The following is a 10,000-nucleotide window of genomic DNA, read 5'->3' on the forward strand; positions in this document are numbered from 1 at the left end:
CAGTATATAGTCATTTTTATTATGATTGTAGTTATTGTTGTTTGTTATTTTTGTTATTGTTGTTGTTATTATTATTATTATTATTATTTTTATTATTATTGTAATTACTATTGTTATTTTTATTATTGTTGTTAATAATATTATAATTACTGATGTTTTTACTATTATTACTATTTTTACTGTTCTTGCTATCATTATAATTATTATTATTATTATCATTATTATTATTATTGTTAATATTTTTATTATTATTATTATTATAACTACTACTTTTATTACTTTTATTATTGAGTACAATTACTATGACTCCTAAAACTTGATTTATTACTATTGTTGGTGGGATCATTTTGATTTTGCAGTCAGAACATGAGTATTAATGTAAATGCTGATTTTATTATAATCAAACATAATATCATGATCATATGAATGATAATTATAATAGGGAATAAGAAGACGAATATGGTGATAAAGTTAATTTATTAATATATTTTCAGCAACGTTGGTAACCTTATCAATGTTAATGTTATAATAGTGATGATCGTAAAATTATAAATGCTCAGTAGGTATTTGTATTTTGTTTACCTAGAGCTGCTGGGTGATGGCTCGTGCGTACATGCCATGCCCACTGTGAGTCTGATTCTTTAATGCTTTTTACACATGGATGACTCCACAAGTACCAAGTCACCAATGAGCCGACTGCCAGTACTACCTGTCTCACCTGTTTACCGTTTTCCTTGATTTTTTATAATATTTCCTGATATCTAGTATTATTGTTGGTAATGTCAACAACAATACAATAATTTTATTGTCTATAATTTTACTAAGAGCATTGATACTGAAAATGTTTGTGATAGAAGCCAATACAATAATTTTGATGTCCATAATTTTACTAAGAGCATCGATACTGAAAACGTTTGTGAAAGGAGCATTTTTCCCGCGAGCTCAAGGAAAGGTGAAATCAGAAGAGGACACAAGGTGTACTAACTGACTCGCTTTTCGGCTAAACACTTCTAAAGCCATCTAATACTATAGTGAACGCAACATTTCCCGGAGACGTGTGGTTAATTTATCTTTTTTATATTATAGTTATCATATTTTTGTTAGCATTGTTGTGTCTCATTTTTTTCATTGTCAATTATTATTAGTGGTTTTCTGTTTCTACGGATTTATGGTGACATAATGATGATGCTCTTGATAATATTGTTTTTATTTTAGTTATTTTTATGTTTTTCATCAGTTCCTTCCATTTTGTATTATTATTATTATTAGAGTGATCATGATTTTTAAAGATGAAAATAAGAATATGATGATGATGATGATGATGATGATGATTATTGTTAATGTTACAAGTATTTCTTTTTTATTATTATTATTTTTATGATTATTATTACTGTTAATATTGCTGTTATTATTATTATTATTTTTTGAACATTATTGTAGTTATTGTTTTTATGACAGTTATAGTTTTTGTTATTATTTTTATTTTTTATTTTATTTTTCTTCTTCCTTTCTTTCTTTTCTGATTTGCCATTGTTAGTCATTAGTGTTGTTATCATTATTACTATTATTGTTATTATTATTATGTTTAATCACTAATATTATTATCGTCATTCATCTATTTCACGGGGGTTCTTGTCTGAGTGACGGTTATTAATACTTATTAGAGTGATGATATAGATAATGATGATCAACTTTTCTTCTTCTTCTTCTTCTTCTCCTCCTCCTCCTCTTCTGACAGTCATCATCAGTATTGTGAAAATTGTTTTGTTGTTTTTTGCTGCATTTGATATTTCTTAAGATTATTATAATTTCTTAAGAGCTTCCATTATTATTATTTTTTTTTTTTTTTTTTTTTACTGGTGTTATCATTATGCCTCTATTATTGTTATCACACTTATAGAAATCTCAGATTACATTATTGTTATTATTATTATTATTATTATTATTATTATTATTATTATTATCATTGTAAATATTATTACCATTATTATTATTATTATCATTGTGATTATTATTTTTTTTATTATTATTATTATTACTTTTATCATTAATCTATTATCATTATTAACAATGATAATGATGATAATGAAAATAGTTATGATAATAGTAATGATAATAATAGTAGTAATGATAATGACAATAATAATGATAATAACAATAATAATGATAATAACAATAATAATAATGATAATAATAATAATCATAGTCATAATAATAATCATAATCATAATCATAATCATAATCATAATCATATCAATAAGATAGATAATGATTATATTAGTATGGATAATGATAAGGATAGTCTAATAGTGATGCTAATAGTAATAGACTAATGATTATAATGATTATAGTTATTATTATTATTATTTGTTATTGGAGTTACTGTTATCATCATCATTTATACCATGTTCATTATTATTCTTTTATTCATGCATTTGTTTTTCTTTCATTAATGTAGTTAATGTATTACCATTGATTTAAATACTGCTGTATTACAATCACTACTTGATTGAGGTTCTGTCTCACTCCGTGAGCTCATGATTATTCTTCTCTTTGCTTTCAGGGACGATACTCGGGCAGCCGTCTGGACCAGTGCACCTTTACCCTGTACGGGGGCAACTGGAGATTCACACTTAACGGTCTACCACCGTGGTACTGAGGTTTGCCCCCAACCTCCATTCTGAGGTTACACAGGCCGTAACTAAGGTAAGTTGCCTAGGGGTGTGGAGCAGGTTTGATTCCTGTGGTTGATATGGGTTTGTTGGGATGTCGGTGCCGTTTGTTGAGGTTGAGGGTTTGTCATGGGTTGGTATTAAGTTTGGAGTTTTGTTCGGGTTGGGTAAGGGTTGTTCATTGTTTCCGAGATTTAGAAAGCCCCCCTTTTGGAGTTTCGATTCTAGAATGTGTCATCTAAATGAAGTAATGGAATAAGATAGATTTTCAACATTAGGCTTTTGCAATTCATGTATATAAATGACTATATAGAATTCATTACGCAATAAGTTTTTCCCCAATGCTTGCGTTGCTTCTACCACACAAGTTCTCCTCTCATCCACAGATTGGTAAATAATTTATAGGTGAAATAATATTGTAAAGATGAATCCCTATATTCATATGTCCCCTCCATTGCAGTTCTTGTACAGGCTAGTAAAAAAAAAAAACATAAAATTTGCATAATTATTCTTCCTTCCACAAGCTGGCAAAGGTCACATAGAATTACTTGTGCAAAAATGAATCCCCATAAGCACATGTCCCCTCTATCGCACAGTTTGCCTTCAGCAGGCTGGCAAAGGTCACATAGAATTTCTTCCTCCTGCAGGCCTGTCAAGACTTGATAGAAATCTTCTTGCAAATATTCATCTCCCTTCATGTCTCTTTATGCAGGCCTGCAAAGACCTTATGGAATCCTCATGCAAATATTAGTCGCCCTTCATCACGTGTCCCCTTCTACAGGCCTGTAAAGACCTTATGGAATCCTCATGCAAATATTAATCCCCCTTCTTCCACACATCCCCTCATTCCACAGGCTGCTATAGATCATATAGAACTCTTCTTGTAAATATTAATCCCTATCTCCCTTGTGTCCCCTCTTTCTGCAGGCTGATACACATTACCGTGGAGGTTACAAGAACCACAAGAGAACTCTTTTCTAAATTGCTCCCCGTCCCCCTTCTCGAATCCAATCCAAACATCGCCCAACAACAAGTGCTACATAACAGAATTTCGAAAGGACAATGCCAAACCGTGCAAACATGAAGCTGGAGTGCAATTTTTCCACGGGGTCTGCCATCCTCAACCAGGAGACGACCATGGATGCCATCAGGGACTTGGCCGGGGAGACCGTGAGTTGTTTTTGCTGTTTTTCCATCTGTCCATCCTTCCTTCTCTTACTTTCATTTTGCTTCTGACTTATCACCACTTTTTCTCTGTCTCTTGTTCTTGTCAGAATTCCTTCCTTCTTTTCATCCTTCCTGCTTTTGAACAAAGAAGGGAATTTCCCTCCTCTTTCTCTCCTGCCTTGTCTTTTCCCCAATCCTTCCTTCCTGCTGTCCAGAAATTTCCTTTTCCTCGTCTTCTTTTTTGTCTTCCTCCTCCTCCTCCTTCTCCTTCTCCTTCTCCTTTTCTCCTTCTCCTTCTCCTTTTCCTCCCCCCCTCTCTTCTTCCTCTTCTCCTCCTCTTTATCCCACTTTTTTCCACATCGTCCTCCCCATCCTCTTCTTTCATATTCATTTTGATATTGATACTTCCTATTTTGTACTTTCCTATCTTTTCTTTTGTATACTCATCTTCCATTTCCAAGTAGTTTGAACTTCCTTTCTGCTATAGTTGATGTTGAAATAGATATCCATTTACAAATAAATTACTTATACTGCACTATCTTTGGTAGACTCTATTAACCTTCAAAACTACTGTCCACACTCAGCGTTTATTAAGTTTTATCTCTCTCCCTCTCTTCTCAGGAATATGAAGACCCATTCTATGTGCTGGACATCGGCGACATCGTGCAGAAGATTAAGATTTGGCGTCTGAAGATGCCACGCGTCAAGCCCTTCTATGGTGAAGATTTATTTGTCTCGTTCTTTCAATGTTTTATTTTTTCTCTTTTGCTCTAGTTAATTCACTGATGCTGGGATTGCAGTAATAAATGCAATGTCCATATTTATATTAGTTTACAAATTTTGTTTACATATAGATAGGTCCATGAGCAGTCACCAAGGAGTTAATTACTAGTCCTTGATTTTTGGAAAGATTTTTGTTATTAGTATGAATAATAAAATTGTAGTAAACCTAATGTTGATATAAATAATACTGATAACAGTAATGATATAAGAAGCACTAGAAAAAAGTAAAGGAAATTCAAGGAATGGGGATATTAGATGTGTTTAGGGAGGCTTACTTACTGACTTTTTGGTGACTTTGAGCTTGCAGAGCCATGTTCATGTAAAGAAAATCAGCAAGACGTGTAATTACCTGGCACCAGTGGGTTAATTAGAAAATCTGGAAAGACATGCTTTCTTAATATATATTCATAATAATCCATAGCTTGACTTCTGCACAGTATGAAATTGTTAACTTGAAGATCCATTCATTATTTTCTCTCACTAATGCTAATCGTCTCCTAAAGCAAGGCTACCCATCAAGAATGTTCTATACTGATCTGTCGTATTATTATTACCAGGCTCTCTGAAATGCCTCATGTTGCGTAAGAATATTTGATCACAAGGAAGAACATGAAAAATAAAAACTATGCTAGGATACTTTTTGTTAATTCTTCATTTGCCTTTGCACCTGTGAAGTGCAATGACAATCAGACAGTGCTAGAGTTGCTAGCCGCTCTTGGGACTGGCTTTGATTGTGCATCAAAGGTGAGGCTTGATTGTGACCACATTATACAGTTCGGTCGAATGTTCAGTTTGCACAAGTGGAGGGTTAGACTATGTTGAATGTGTTACGATTCATGGAGGAACTGGGGACTAAATATGTATGACAAGTTTGTTTCATATATGATAATGATAGCATTATACAAAATTTGTTCAGTTGTTTTAGATTGATTACTTAAACAATTTTTTAGGATTACTGGTAGTGTGTGTATATACACATACAGACTTGCACTCCCTTTGAGATGGGTGTTACATTTAGGAATATTTAGTTGGAAATAGTCTGATGTTGAGATTGTATTAGATCTCTTAACTCATTTACTTTTTCATGAATATTAATTATTATATGGGAATTTTTTCTCATAGTCTACCCATCTTCCTTTCACACAGGCGGAAATAAAGAAGATTCTGGACCTGGGCGTGGATAGGTCTCGCATCATCTACGCTCACCCATGTAAACCAGCCTCCCACTTAGCGCTTATGCAGCTGGAGGATGTGTCCCTCATGACCTTTGATAACGAGGAGACTCCATAAAGTCAATTTTACCCCAACCCCAGTAGTGACAGGGATTTTTGCATTTTTATTACCTTTTTTCATTCCGTTATTATTATAATTTATTCTTAGTTGGTTATTTTATTTGTTTACTTATTAATTGCATCAGAAGAGTATATTGGTTTTGGTTCATATTTCTTGATTGCTTATAAATAATTTTAGAGGAACAGTTTGGAATGTGGGAAGTAAAGCCTGTTGACATCAGGATGGCATTTATGTATGTGCCATATCCCCTGTGATTTTAGTTCATTGATGTTGCCTACATGTAAATGGCTCCACAAAACTTAGTCACCAAGTAGGCATTTACTAGTCCACCTATGTCAGCTGTCTGACCTTTTCCTTAATTTTTTTGCTTAAATATTTTATATATATATATATATATATTTTTTTCTTTGGCTATTACAGTTTTGATATGATTATAGGAATAACAAAAGTCACTAATAACAATAGTGTCTATATTAATAGCATTAAAAAACATTTTTCCCAGAAACTCAAGGAAAAAGGAAATCAGGCAAGGTCACGGAGGGGGTTGACTAATTGACTCATTGGTGGCTGAGCAATGGTGGAGCCATCTGTGTGTAAACAATTTTCTCAATACAAAACCAGAGTGGACAATGCATTACCTGTAACTGTGTTACTTTGCTCATTTCCATAAAGATACAAAATTAAAAGTAGCAACCAGGGTGAATACATATTCTTTTTGCTGGTTGACTTCATGCTTCAGTAGAAGTACAGTATCTTGATGAAAATTCACCTGGAGAATTTATTTAGCTGCTTGAGGTAAATATTGTTTTATTAATTATTATTGTTATTACTTTTTCTATTATTAGTACCTTTTAGGTGAAAGATATAATAGGGGAAAGTGGGTTTGTAACAGCGGATCTTCCTCCCAAGACCTGGGAACTGTGTGGAAATTCAGGTCTTGATGGGGATGAGGTGTGAATTACTGGGTAGATTGTAGTTCATTGATTTATATGTATTTTTATGTATTTATTTGTAGGGAGACTGGTATTTAGTAATTCTGATGTGTCCAGTTGTCATATTTATTTATTCATTAATTTTTATATTGGTTAAGGGCATAGAATGAAGATAAAATCCAGAACTCACAAAAAAGTACGAATCTCTTGTTATCAACACAAAAAGAAGAAACAACTAATTAAGTGAAAAATACGCAGCTATAACCACATTTACTCACCACAGGCTTGTGCTAAGGATCCGCTGTGACGCTGAAGACTCCCAGTGCCCCCTTGGCATTAAGTTTGGGGTTTTGCCTGAGGATGCTGGAGGCGCTCCTAGCCACTGCCCGGGCACTGGATCTCCAACATCGTTGGTGTCTCTTCCATGTTGGGTCAGGCTGCCGTGAGCCCTCCGTGTTCCAGATTCAGACAATTGCCACAGCAAGGCAGGTCAGTTGGTGAAGGGCATCTTTTTAGAGGATATCAGTAATGTGGTTATTGATAATGATGTGAATAATATGATATTATTATTGTTGATGATGTTGTTATTAATGTTATTATTAAATAATTTCCCCCATTAACATTTCTGGGTGGATGTCAGGTTGGGGCATTGCTAAAAGATTATTCAGTCATTTGTCAGCCATTCTTGTTCAAAATTATTAATCAATGCTTTTGAAATGATATATGAAGTTTTTTTTTTTTTTTTTTTTTTTATCAATTTATTTATTGCACTAAATTTATTATTGATCAGGCTGAGGATTAGGATGTTATACATCATGATTTTCATTGTGATTTTTAAGTGTGTATTCGGTCATTTCTGCTATTATCATGTCCCACTATTTTTTCTCTTCTTTTGATGTTGTTGGCTTCACTGCTGTAATATTTCTTTTTGTTCAGTCTCTAATTATTCCTGTATAACTACCAGGTCTTTGAAGCCAAGAGCTGGGTTTTAACTTGAACTTGCTGGACATTGGTGGTGGTTTCCCTGGGACACGCAACAACACCCTGGATGAGATTGCTGAGTATGTCAACAACTCCCTGGACTTGGCAGCCCTGAGGGCTGTGGTGTTCAAGGTAGGGCGGGGATACTATTTCTTATTATTTTAGATTTTGAGATGGAAATCAGCTTTTTTTTTCTTCTTCTTCTTCTTTTTGTCTTTTTTCTTCATTTTTCATTCTTTTCTTTCTTTTTATTTTTTATTATATTTTTATTTTTTTTTATTTTTTTCCTTTTTTCTATTTTCTTTCATTTTTTGGTTTTTTTTTTGTTTTTTTTCTATTCTATTCTATTCTTGCAGTAAAGTCTAGGTGAATTTCATTAACTTGGGCATGTTATTAAATTACTCAGTGGCTGATTTGATTTTTGATTGTCGTCTGAAAACTTCATATTATAAAAATAAGAACTTTTAGTGTAGGTTTCATTCTTTCAGAAACATACCGATCAGCAGTAAGTGCATAAATTGGCTTATACAAGTTACGGCACCTGCTGAAAGATGCAAAATGTCACACCATGTCTGTTTCAAAATTTCAGGTGATTTGTGAGCCAGGCCGCTATGTCGTGGCATCAGCCTTCACCCACTCAACGTTAGTGGCCACGGGAGGTGTGTGACGACAACGGCACATTTCTCTCCCATGTACTACATCAATGACGGTGTCTCTGATCTTTCACCTTGTCTGACCATCAGGAAGTTTTTGTGTTACTGGAGAGGTGACGTTTTTGATCCTGACGTTGGCCAGTTGCTTGTGTGAAGCTTGACTCCGAAATGGTGGTGCTGTACTCTAGGGAAGGGTTTCGTTTGGACCACGAAGAATAGTGCTCTATTTTTATGAAATGGGTGTGATGGAAGTGATTGAGTGAAAGTGAGTGTGAATGTGTTTGTGCATGTGTATCTGGGTATAGAAAGGCTTACCAGATTAAGCTATAGTTGGTTCTGGACAAGACCCATTTAATGTATTCTTTGTACCAAACAGCCTGGTAGATAACATTTCCTGTTTTGAACTTGACCCCCCCCCCCCCCCCCAATTGCAAGCTCTTTGCAAAAGAATATTATAAATTTCATCGTCAGCTCAATTTTTAGTCATTCATGTGGAATGTATTTTCTTTAAGCTTTTTATTATTAGATTTTATTCTCATATGAAAGTGAAGCCATGCTGTCCCAATTTCATAGTATCTTCTCTTTTTGTCACTCATTTTGAAATCTTCTTACCAATCTTGTTCACATATCAGTTTTTCCCCTTTTCTCCTGCTTCCTTTCTGTTAATCAGAACAACTTTCTATCTTTTCTATAATTTTTCCCCTTTTTTCTTTATCTATTCTTTTCTTCTGCCTCCCTGGCTTCCTCTATCTCCTTCCTTTTTTGCTCCATCTATTTCTTATTATGTTTCTCCAAATAAATTACTGAGAAACTCCTCTTCATCCACAGGACCAAAGCCCTGAGGAGTCTTACACTCCCTGCTCGATCTGGGGCCCCACCTGTGATGGTTTGGACCAGGTGGTCTCCGAGGCTAAGCTGCCCCAGCTGGCTTGTGGAGACTGGCTGGCCTGGTCTGATGGGGCCTATACCCTGGTTGTGCTGCTGGGAGTTTCAATGGCTTCCGTCTCCCCAGTGTCCATGTGGTTGTCACACCACATGGTAAGAGACAACTAGCTGAGAGTGCCAAGGGCTGTTGCTGTTAATTTAGTTGTTAGACACCTATTTCATTTTCTGTGGCATGATGGTCTGATCAGGAACCCAGGTTTGGCTATTTTGTATTTTTATACAGATGTAAACTAACATGTATTAAGGGGAGACAGCTACAGTTTTAAAAGGGAATGAATGAAGAGGCTTGACTCGTCTTCAGATGATAAGCCCATGATGAAATTTCTGTAACTTGCCATGTGAAGAGGAGTCTAGTGACTCAGAAGTTCATTGGACAGTGTTTCCCTTTTATACTTCCTTACTATTGAATTGTTTTATTACATGTCTATATTTAAGGTTAAAAGAGCATAGTTGTTGATTTTGAGTAAGGATTGACTATGGGAGGAACAAACTATTGTTATTGTTTTAGGCATTTGCTTTGGCTGAGTTTGAAATAGTACAGCTACCTTTTTTGGGAGCAGTGTATTTGATATTG

At 34.5% G+C, this 10,000-nt stretch overlaps 1 pseudogene; it reads left to right on the forward strand.

Moving 5' to 3' along the window:
• The window catches only part of LOC138864610 (ornithine decarboxylase-like), a 20,700-nt pseudogene that overhangs the window by 10,466 nt on the left and 234 nt on the right, over positions 1–10,000 (forward strand).

The sequence above is a fragment of the Penaeus vannamei genome, chromosome 17 (genome assembly GCF_042767895.1).
Source record: "Penaeus vannamei isolate JL-2024 chromosome 17, ASM4276789v1, whole genome shotgun sequence".
In the NCBI taxonomy this organism is placed as follows: Eukaryota; Metazoa; Arthropoda; class Malacostraca; order Decapoda; family Penaeidae; genus Penaeus; species Penaeus vannamei.